Consider the following 11284-nt stretch of genomic DNA (forward strand, 5'->3'; position numbering starts at 1 on the left):
TATTAATACCCTATTATTTATGATTCTGGCATTGTCTTTGGTTGAAACTAACTAGACACCAATGTCCTGATGATCCGTAGTACAGAGAACATTTGTACAAAAAAGTATTAAAGATTGATTATCCTCAATCAAAATTATTTAGATATCTCTGTTACTCTTTACATTTTAACATTTATCTTACATACAATAATGAGGATGAAATAGACTTGCCTCTACTTTGAGCAACCCTAGGAAATCATTGGTAAAATGCTGGTTTTCAAATGCAAATTTATTGGTTGAAGGAGGCAGGGAGATAGACATTTTTTCATGGACCGGAGGTACCAATGAGAGGAAACTTTTTTTGTAAATTAATGTTTTGCCCCACTAATGACTTCATAGAATGATATATAGTTGAGACTGCTGACACCTAGTTATCTGAATACCACATTTTCAAGGAAAAGCTAAGTAGATGTATTTCTGAGGTGTCTATGTTGGAAAAATAACATATAATTATCTTGAAATAGTTAAATAATTGGCTAGTATTCTCACATACTTCAAGATTTTGCTAAAAATGTTAAGGAGACTAAAACTGACCACCCTGCTTAATACTGCAATTTGGCCCTCTCCTGAACTTCCATACCATGATCTAGTTTCTCTTCATAGAAATTACTATCTTTTAACATACTTTTAAAAAATTCTCATTTATTTTGTTTATTTGTCTTCCTTTCACCAGAGGAAGGAATCTGGTGAAGACAGAAATCTCTACCCTGCCCTGATGTGTCTCAAGGGTCCCTAGAGCAGTGACTGGCACATATAGATACTCAATGAATTCTTGTTTAATGATCAACTGATTGGTTAGCTAAACAAGTTTGTCAAGTTTCCTTTGGGTTTTACTTTGGATATTTTTTCTTTCTCATAGTACACTAAATTTTAAATTTCTTTCTCCTTTTTGCTCCAAGGTAAATCTTTCTATGAAGGATAAACAGAGTCAACGAAAACAAAAAAGTTTTCGTATTGTATTGTGGGTCAAGGGGCCTCAGATTTGGCACTTTTTATCTTTCTCATTCCCTGTCCAATGCAAGAGGCCTCTAGAAATTTTGGAAAAGATTTAAAAACCACTTTCACAACCACTGATGGTGAAAGGTTTCTTTTCACATTTTTCTAATTATCTCAGTCTTCAATGAATATTTCTTTAAGAAAGGGACAGTAATTAATCTTTGCATGTCTCTGTGTCTATACAAGTAACAGGAAGAGGATCCTGGAAGTTTGGCTTCTGAATAACATGATTCATTGCGACGTTTTCAGGAAGGATCTTTTGGCATTTGTGATGGAAAGTTTCAAAAAATGAAGTAGATCTTATATTTTATGGTCATGTAGCTTATCTTTCACTAACATAACTATAAATTGATTCATTCTTCCCAGATCATCAAGTAGGCATAAACACCCAAAAGCCTTTGATTTTTCTTTCTCAGCACACAGATACATTATTGTATGTCCAAGTAGATGACTTACCAGTGAGTCCAGGTCCACAGCCAGTTGTCCTAAGCCATAGAACCTGTGCTGAAGAACTACAATTGTAGGAAATCTTCGAATTAAAAAGCAGCAACAGTACTACGGTGCCTGAGGCCATATTTTGCTTAAAATGTATGTCCTATTACTTGTCCTTTCGAAAAGAGAGTGAGAGGTAAAGGGTTTCATTCAATCTTATTCATTATTACTGTAATCACCAAGGAGATTCTGCTTTATGTGGGACTGTTACATGTGGTGTAAAGGCACAGCTTTTCAGAATGTATGTTTTCACGGTTTATATTAAGAAATATAGCCACATGGATAATAATAGCTACCATTTTCAGGATGTGTTCTTTTGCATTCATATTATACCTACTTATATAAATGCCTATTGCACAAAACTGCAGTTCTCCCTTTCTGTTTGGTTTGTTTGCCATATACCTACGACCCCATGATAGTCCATTCAGAATAGGAGCAGCTGAAGTACTCTCTATTAATTATTCGTGTTAACTTTCAAACAAGTAAAATGCAGGGATATTCACAGAACTATGAAATGAGACTAATATTTTCTTTCATGTTAAAAATACTATTTTATTGCATAACCCAGGTATAGACTATACAATTACACTACTGAGACAATGAATAAGATAATTCAGAAAATTAAAACAACTTGTGCTTTGTAAGGAATTTCAAAGCAATATTTTGTTCTTTGGCTTGAGTTACCTGGGAAACTGACCCAGTTTTCCCTTTCATTTTCTGGACTTGGCATTATAAAATCTGTAGACTTTTGGAGAAAATTAAATTACTCCATTTAAGGAAACAGTCAAATTTAGATTGGGCTAAACTGCTGCTAGAGGGATGGAAATCCCTAAATTGTCCAATTGTGATTCCATTTCACAGGGAAACCCTAGTTCACAAGTTAACCATAGGATTTCATAGATTGCTAGTAGCAAAATCTGCCAGAAATCTTCCTCTAAACTCAGTGAACAGATAATGTTTGATGCTATACTGACCTAAAATAATGATGTGATGGCTTTTAACAGCTCTTTCAGGTGTTTACTGTTTAAATAAAACAATACTGTGTCTGGCAATCAGCAGAAATGCGTTTTGAATTGTTTTCTCAGCAGTGTGGTTGGATTTGCACTGACCCATCGGTACTTTCAGTGACCAGTGGCATTCTTTTCCAGAGGACTGGCTGAAGTTAAGAGTCTTAAAGAGCAGTTGGATTTGCACTGACCAGTGAGGTGGAAGAAGAGAGAAGGTGATTGATCCCAAAGAAAGCCAACACCTAGACTGATAAATGTGAGGACTCTTTGGTTTGGCATTTGTCCTCATTATTTATAGAACTAATGACAGTTATTAGGTTAGGTCCCAGTTTATTTCTTTTTTTTGTTGTTGTTGTTTAACTACTTTAAGCATGTTATTCCCTGAATAGAGAGAAAGCCTTATATAGAGGAGAACCACTTTTTAATCAAACCTGTTCAAGTAGCTCACTTCCCTGTCATAACATCTGAACAGTTGCTCAAACATCAGTGCAAACCTTGAGATCATTACTATTGTTCTGACCTAGTAGTTCTCAGAGGGACAGCCCAGAGCAGTTACATGTTTCACTCACATTAAAACATACTTTTCTAGTGTCCCATGTCATCAACTCCCTGTGTAAGAACAGATAAATCAGTTAAAAATATGTGGCACATTCAAATACTATCATCTTGATTTCTTGCAACAGGACAGGACCACTGAGAGATTTATCTTTGGCAAGGGGATAATTTTTGGTGCCATCTTAAATCACATGCAACATGTAACCCTCTATGTATAGAGCTTCCCTAAATTCTGAAGTTGAGGAACTCCCACAATCACCTGGGATGCATTTTCTAAAATACAGATTTTTCAAGGAACTTAACAGAGGGTTTTATTCACTAGGTTATGGCAGATTGGCATCCTGTACTTTAAAAGAGATCACTCCTTCCCCCAGAAGATCTAATGCCCAGTCACTTTGTGACTAGTGCTGTCAACTCATTGATTTGACCTTTGCCCTCCAAAAGCTGAGGACTTAATCTTCACGGTGAGGATTTTTGTTTTTTCTTGCAGTGACATGTACAACTTGATAACTCACCTCATATTGCTTCTGCATTGAAAGACTTTTTTTGATAATAAAAAGCATAATTATTAACTTGCTTTAAAAGAAGTTGCTCCATTATGAAAGGACTGAAAAAAAATGTAGTTATTCAATTAGATCTACCCTTCATCCCTGAAACTAAATTGTTAGTTTTCACATTAGTAAAGATGTCACTGAGCTCTTTCAAATCTTGTTGTAAAGGTCATTAAAATTTTCATTGTGTAGAGTTCAGACCATGTGCTTTACAAAAAGACAAAACAAAAATCAAATTGAATATATGGCAACTTTTAAACGTTTTATGTAATGCCCACCTATGGACACTTTGTAATATGTTTTAGGATCATTCTCAATAATGTACAATGGAAAAAGGATCCAGACAAGGAAAAGCTAAACAGCAAATACTGAGCTCACATTTAAAATCTGCCACAAATATATCTTGATGCAATGGAAAAGGATGATGATAATGACCCTTTTTTCTGGAAATTGTGGAGAAAGAACCATTAAATAAAACAGGAATATGTTGTATCTACAAAATTCAGGCTTTATTGGGGTGGAAATTTGGTCCATGGAGTCTACTAAAAAATAATAGACAGTATTCTTATTAGACATTCAGAAATGACAGACTTAGGTATAGAAATTATATGGAAATGTATGGTAAGATTTTTTAAAAAATCTATAAAGGAAGTGGTTGAAAGATTAGTGTGAATACAAGAAAAAGCAGGGAGAGAGTGATGAGGGTGATAAGGTCAAGCTCCTATGGGGACAAGAAAACGAGATGCTAATGTTGTCACTGCAAGAGCAAGGTGTTATTCATTTCTCCAAGTAGAAATAGATGTGAAAGAGTAATGTCAGCAGCCTGAGAGGGCAACTTTAGGGTCTAGGGAAGCTCTATTCATAGATGGTTACATATTGCATGTGATTTGAGGGGGATCCAAAAATTATCCCCTTGCCCAAGATAAATCTCTCAGTGGTCCCATCTGTTGCAATAAATCAAAATGATAGTATTTGAAAGTGCCACATACTTTTAACTGATGGATCTGTTCTTAAGCAGGGATTTGATGATAGGGGACGCCAGAAAAGTATTTTTTAATGTCAGTGGAACTTGTCAGATGGCATTGTCCAGCCCTTGAGTTAGCCCCAGTGAGATCTATGCAGAGTTGGAAGCCCTTAGCACATTTGGCATGGCTGATACCTGGAGTTATAGAGAAAGCAGAATCCAATGATAGACTGAATCTTACTTTTTTGGCCAAAGATCAGCTGTTAGCAGTATATATTCAGTCATTGTGCACACTGGCACTCCTACCCCAAAGTAGGAAAAGTGGATTATTCTTTTCTTAGGAAAACCATTATATCTAATATTTACCTCTATTATAAAGTTCTTTAGCTGGATTGCATTTATTATTGGTCAGTCACTGTTGTTAAAATGTGATACCCTTGAAGGCAGGGGCTTTGATATTTTCAGCTTTGAATTAAAGATAGAGCTTGGTACATGACAGATACTGAGGAAATCTTGTTGCACAAGCATGGCCAAGGATCATGGAGACTGGAGTTAAGCAGACCCACATTTAGACCCTAGATTCATGATGTATCAGCTGTGTGGCTTTGGGAAAGTTATTTGGCCTCTCTGAAACTCATTTGTCTCATTTGTAAAATGCAGATAGTAAAATCTAAAAATTTCTTTTAGCTATGGGGATGAAGTATATGAATACCAGTAAAGTGTGTAATGTATTTCTAGTGAATAGTGAATGCACAGTAGTAGAACATGTGGCAGAGTATTGGGTGTCTGATGAGTCAAATAAAATTAATTTTGAAAGGAAACAACTTTTTAAATCACAAACTACATGGAGGAAAGATCAAAAAAGTCAAAGACATTTATCCTTTGTATACATATTTTTAAAGCTCATTAAATCCCAAATGTTGAGAAAGGAAGTAAAATGGGAGGGGGCAGAAAGAGAATTGCAAAATATTTTTGTGATACTTTTTTTTGTTTCATTTTATGGTGATTTTCATTATTCTTAATTCAAGAAAAAAAAAATAGCTGAGGCTAGTCTAAGAATGCTGACCAGGAAATAATTTTGTCGTAATTTTTGCCTCTAAGTAACAAAGGCGAGATGTTTTCTTTAATTTATTTTTAAATTTCCTTGATTAGGGTATTAAGATCCTGCTTACAATGAACTAGTTTTAGCATAAATCAGATAAAGCCTTTTGTTCTACACTGCTCAAGAAGAAAAAGCTTAGCTTGCTTTTAACTTGTTTTGCCTAATTGCTTTTCTCCATTAGAAGAGAATATACCATGGAAAAAATACATAATCCCTTCCTGTCCTTCAGTTCCCTTCTTGGGTGTGTTTTGGAGAGTTTGAAATTATATGAAACTTATGAGAGAGTGAGATAACTATTCAAGAGAAAATTAAGCTTGTTGGGGTGTGGGGGAAGGGTAGATTCCTCACATGATTTGGTAGGTCTGTTAACACTTTAGGACTCAGAGATAACACTTAAGTGAATAGTAATTAACTAGGAGCAAGAAAGTAGATGGTAATGTGTTTTAAATCAGTATAATTGTGAAGTCTACCACAGTCAGAAAAATCACAGAAATTGCTTTAGAATGGAAAAGGACTTAATTAACAAATAATGGAATCACAAATTTGACAAAATCTTTAGAAGTCTCCTAGTCCAAATGCCTATTCAAACAAACTCCTCTGCTAGTTAAGTAATGGGTGATGATTTAACCTCTTTTTATGCTTTCAGAAGGCTGTACTTGTTACCCTGTTACCTCATAAAGTCATAATGTTTTAAGGAGAGGTTTAATTATTAAAAAGTTTTTCTTTATTTTAGTCAAAATCTGCCTACTGAAACTATTGCCAGTCGGCCATCTGCATGTCGTTTTGCTGATTCTTAAGATATTTATTGAATTTATCCGATGTGCTGTGCTCTATGTTTTCATTTTCTCTAGAGTTAAAAACATTATGTCTAATTTCTCATTCACTTAAAAAAAACTTTCTATAAATACATTTCTCCACCCCATCTTTATTTTTTGTTGCTATAAGAAAATACCATAAATGTGTAATTTATAAAGAAAATAAGTTTATTTCTTATAGTTCTGCAGGCTGGGAAGTTGAAGAGCATGACACTAGCAACCAGTGGGGGCCTTCTTGCTGCGTCGTAACATGTGGAGGGCATCACATGGTGAGAGGGTAAGAGAGTCCCTGCCAGCTCAGGTCTCTCTTCCTCTTCTTAAAGCCACCTGTCCCATCAAGGGGACTCCACACTGATGACCTTATCTAATCCTAATTACCTCCTAAAGGACCCACTTTCAGTCAGCATATTAATTTGAGGATTAAGTTTTCAACACACAAAATTTGGGGAACACATTCAAACCATAGCAACTCCTATACCCAAATTCAGATTTTTCTCTTCCATATTTTATTTTTTCGTTCTTTCAAACCATGCTTCACAGTGCTGAAGACCTTTCCATCTATTTGCTGGTTGTCTCCTTCTCCTAATCTTGGCATTCTCTAATTGTCAGGATACCTCTTAAAGCCAAGTCTAAAATTAATTATACTATCCCTGGGTATCTGAGCAAGGCTTAGTAAAATGGAAGCATTCTGTGGTTCTAGAAATAATACTTCTGTTAATGCCACCTAAAATCAAAGGTAGGGGTGTGGTGTGGTGTGTGGTGTGTGTGTGTGTGTGTGTGTGTGTGTGTGTGAATGTGTGTATGTATTTTGGTCAGTGTTATTGTTTTATCAATTCATACTGAACTTTTAGTAAGTTGAAACCTCTAAGTTTTTCCACATGAACTGCTCATAAGTCAGCCTTTCTGTACTCTACTCAAGAGTTGATGTTGTCAGCCCACTTTAAAACACGAAACATTACTATTCAATTCTACCTTCAATCATTAAAAATAGTAAATTATCTACTAAGGGTCCTATGCAAGATGCTATGAATACAAACATAAATAAGGCTTGGTATTTGTTGTAGAGGGATTTATAGCTCAGTAAGTGAATACATATTTACATGGAAGTGTCATCAGTAGTTAAAAGCCCTGTAATATAAGTTATTTACAGAAACCAACATTCTTCATTAGCTGAGTCTTGTTGAGTGATGAGTGTTGGCTAGAGTGACATTGTAGTGTATTAGTTTTCTATTGATGCCCTAACAAATTACTACAAATGTAATAGCTTAAACAACATAAATGTATTATCTCACTCTTCTGTAGGTCAGAAGTCTGGCATGGATCTCACTGGGGTAAATTTGATTTGTCATCAATGCTGCATTTCTGTTAGAAGCACTAGGAAAGAATCTGCTTTCTTCCTTTTCCATCTTTTTTGAGGCTGCCTACATTCCTTGACTGGTGACTCCTTTCTTTCATCTTCAAAGCCAGTAGTAACCTTGCATCTCTCAGATCATTCTTCCGTAGTCACATTTTCCTCTGACTCCTCTTCTGCTGTTTTCTTCCACTTGTGAGGAGCTTGTGACAACATTGGGTCCACGGTTCTTACCCTATCTTTAGGTCAGCTGATTAGCAAACTTTATTAACATCTTCAACCTTAATTGCCTTTGATATCTTTAAGGGCAAAAAGAAAAAGGGCGTCTTTTTCTCACCCTTCGTAAAGGTCACAGCCAACACTCCTGTAATGAAGGACAGATTAACAAGAGAAAAGTGTAACAAACTTAGTTAATCAAAGTTTCATGTAACACAGGCACCTTCAGAGTTGAAGACCCAAATACCCAGGGAAAACTGTGTACTTTTTATACTGAGTTTCAATGAAGAATGAACTGCCATGTAGAAATGTGATTGGACAAAAGAGTATAATCTAATGGTAATAGACTGAGGGGGGATATCCAGAAAGGCCTGCTTTTTTTTTTTCAGATTCTTCTCTGTGTAGCATTTTTCCCTCCAGAGTATAGGGCAATGAGAGTCTTTAAGGGAAAAGGGAGAGAGTGACCTTTCTAAATTTTATGGCTTACTTTAGGGGAGAAGACTTTTAGTTTCTAGACAGACCTTGGGGAAATGCAATTCTGGTTGCTATGACTTGCTTCTGGGGAGAAAGAGGGGTGTAAGAGAGGAGGGCAGGAAAAGGTCAGAGACCTTGTTTCTGAGGCTTTCGCGATCTCCTTCAGTTCAAAGTACTCACCGTGCCAGGGTGCCATACTTTGGGGTATGTTCTGAGCCGCAACACATGTAATCCACATGTAATCCAACCTATTCACAGGTTCTTGGAGATCAAGATTTAGACATCATTGGGGTGTCATTATATTTGTCTAGCACAGGTAGACACATTTCAGGCAGAAGCATAATGTAAGTATGTAAGAGAAATGCAGGTTGCAAGCAATTGAGTATTAATGCAACAAGGGAACCTAAAGGATGAAACTGGAGAAACAGATAAAGGTCAAGATGATGGAAAGACTTAAGGAACAGGATCAGATTGGTTGTTTCAAAAGATTATTCTGGCAAGAGAACAGATTTTAAAAATGCAGAACCAAAGATAAGAAAACAGCATAGCAACAATTATTTAGTCAAGAAAGATACCAGAAGCTTACACTATTTTCCTAGCATCAGAGGTGAAAAAGAAGTAATAGATTTGATATGTGCTAAGGAGTTAGGGTTTATGGGGTTTGTTGGTTGATTAGTTACAAAGATGTGGGCATGACTGGAGTCAAGACTGATTCCCACGTTTTCGTGATAAGACTCTAGGTGAATGGTGATGTCATTTATAGTATGGATTACTGAAGAGAAAGTAGAGATGAGGAGTCAAAGGAAGAGAAATGCTTCTGATTTCCATTTTAGTACATATATATAACTAAGCTATATTGAATCGTCGTATGTAATTCTGTCCCTGTGTTATCTACAAATATGATATTAATCTACTTGGTAATTTTAATGGAAAAAAGTGTGGTAGAGAATAGAGTCCTCAGAGTGCCAGTAAGGATAACCTTAGTGCCCCTAGTGTAACCACCACTGTTACATCAGTCTGAATCCACTGTATAACACCATTCAACCAGCTTTGACTCTGTACTATTAGCCAGGTCATATTTTTTCACATATTCCAAAATTTGTCTTAATAAACTTAGTCTAGTGCCTTGCTTAAACATTTAATAGACTGTCTAAATCATGAAGTAATATTGGGAAAGTTATTTCTATTCAATAGTATTAAACATTTAAGTAAGTAATTCACTTTATCTTCCATTTTAATAAATACATTAACCCAGGGAACTCTATGTGTAAATTCTATTCAAAGCCCTTTGTGGAACATAAATACATATGTCATGTTTATAAATATGTAAAATATAAAATATAGTGACCATATAGGAGAGCAAGAGATGAATTCTTACTGGAAAAAAAGTGCTTGGATAAGTGGTAGTTGACAGGGAAGAGATGAGAAATGAGGATAGATTCACTGGGAAACAGGACACCTGAAAGAAAGAACAGTGTCATTAGAAATATTGGAACAGCTTCATGCAAAGCATGATTATAGTGAGGGATGTTGTGTGGCTGCAACACAAATGTGGCTGCAAGGGAGGTTTGGAATGAAAGAATTGGTAGCTTTCTGGTTCATAGATGTAGTTATTTTTAATTGAATTTGACAGTCATTGGGCAGCACATAGCCTCTCCAAATTTTCCCTAGGCTCTCTTACTCCCTACTGTGTGCCCTAACCAGATTCACACATTTATATTTCTTGCCAGGTTCCTTAAATAGCTACATTTGTAACCCTGGATTTATAAACTTATTTTGCAGTCAACACACAGTGTGTGTCAGAGGGTTGGGGATGGATGGTGCCATTATCAGAGTTACACTTTAAAAAGACATCTTAATGGCAGAGTGAATTTCAAATTACAGTGCTGAGGAAAGGTGGGATCATTAGAAGAAGGTGAATAAGCTAAGAGGTTGTTTAAAATGTTAAGATAAAAGTGGGCTGAACTGTGACGATAATATGAGGAAAAGAAGGGAAGGACCAAACATGAGAAACTAGATTTACAATTTCATTAGGACATGGCCTGCGTCTTGTTCTTTCAGTGGGACAAATCACAAAGTAGATAATAGAAAAATGAATGAATGAAGACATTGGAGTAGTTGAATTGCATGTGAGAAGTGAAAGGAAAGAACTGAAGGCGACTTGAAGAGCCTGGATGTAAGTACCCAGAAGGATTATGCTTCTGAAAGTGCCTGCGGGAGAATAACATTAATCTTAGATCAAGTTCAAGAAGACATCCAGGGAGACACATTCAGCAGCGATGAAAATATGAATATGGTTCTCAGGATAGAGATTATAATGAAAAGGGAATATGAAAATTAGGAAAGTTTATTTCAACTCAGCAAAAATATTATGTATCAAGATAAAATACAGATTAGTAATCTTTTTAAAAAGAAAGGTCTGATCATTTAATGCAGACACATTGTTTTATGGATGAAGAAACTGAATAACAAGTGTTTTGCCTAAAGTTAATCAACAGGTAAACTGGAGAGTTAGCTCTAGCATAGAAAAGGACGTTCCTTGTATTGCGTCAACAGTTTACTGCACTACCTCTGACATCCCCCCGTAAGTTTCCACACGGGCCCATTCCCTACTTAGAAGAGAACCATTTTACCATCGTTTATGTTCCCAAATATGAACTTGGATACATTTGTAAAATTCACGTATGGACTATTTAATACTTAGGGATTTCAAAATTCCTTT

At 35.8% G+C, this 11284-nt stretch overlaps 1 protein-coding gene across 37 annotated transcripts in view; it reads left to right on the plus strand.

Moving 5' to 3' along the window:
• The window catches only part of NRXN1 (neurexin 1), a 1121298-nt gene that overhangs the window by 119642 nt on the left and 990372 nt on the right, over nucleotides 1–11284 (plus strand). The gene's annotated exons all lie outside the window — the stretch shown is intronic.

This window comes from Pongo abelii, chromosome 12 (assembly GCF_028885655.2).
Source record: "Pongo abelii isolate AG06213 chromosome 12, NHGRI_mPonAbe1-v2.0_pri, whole genome shotgun sequence".
Classification (NCBI taxonomy): domain Eukaryota; kingdom Metazoa; phylum Chordata; class Mammalia; order Primates; family Hominidae; genus Pongo; species Pongo abelii.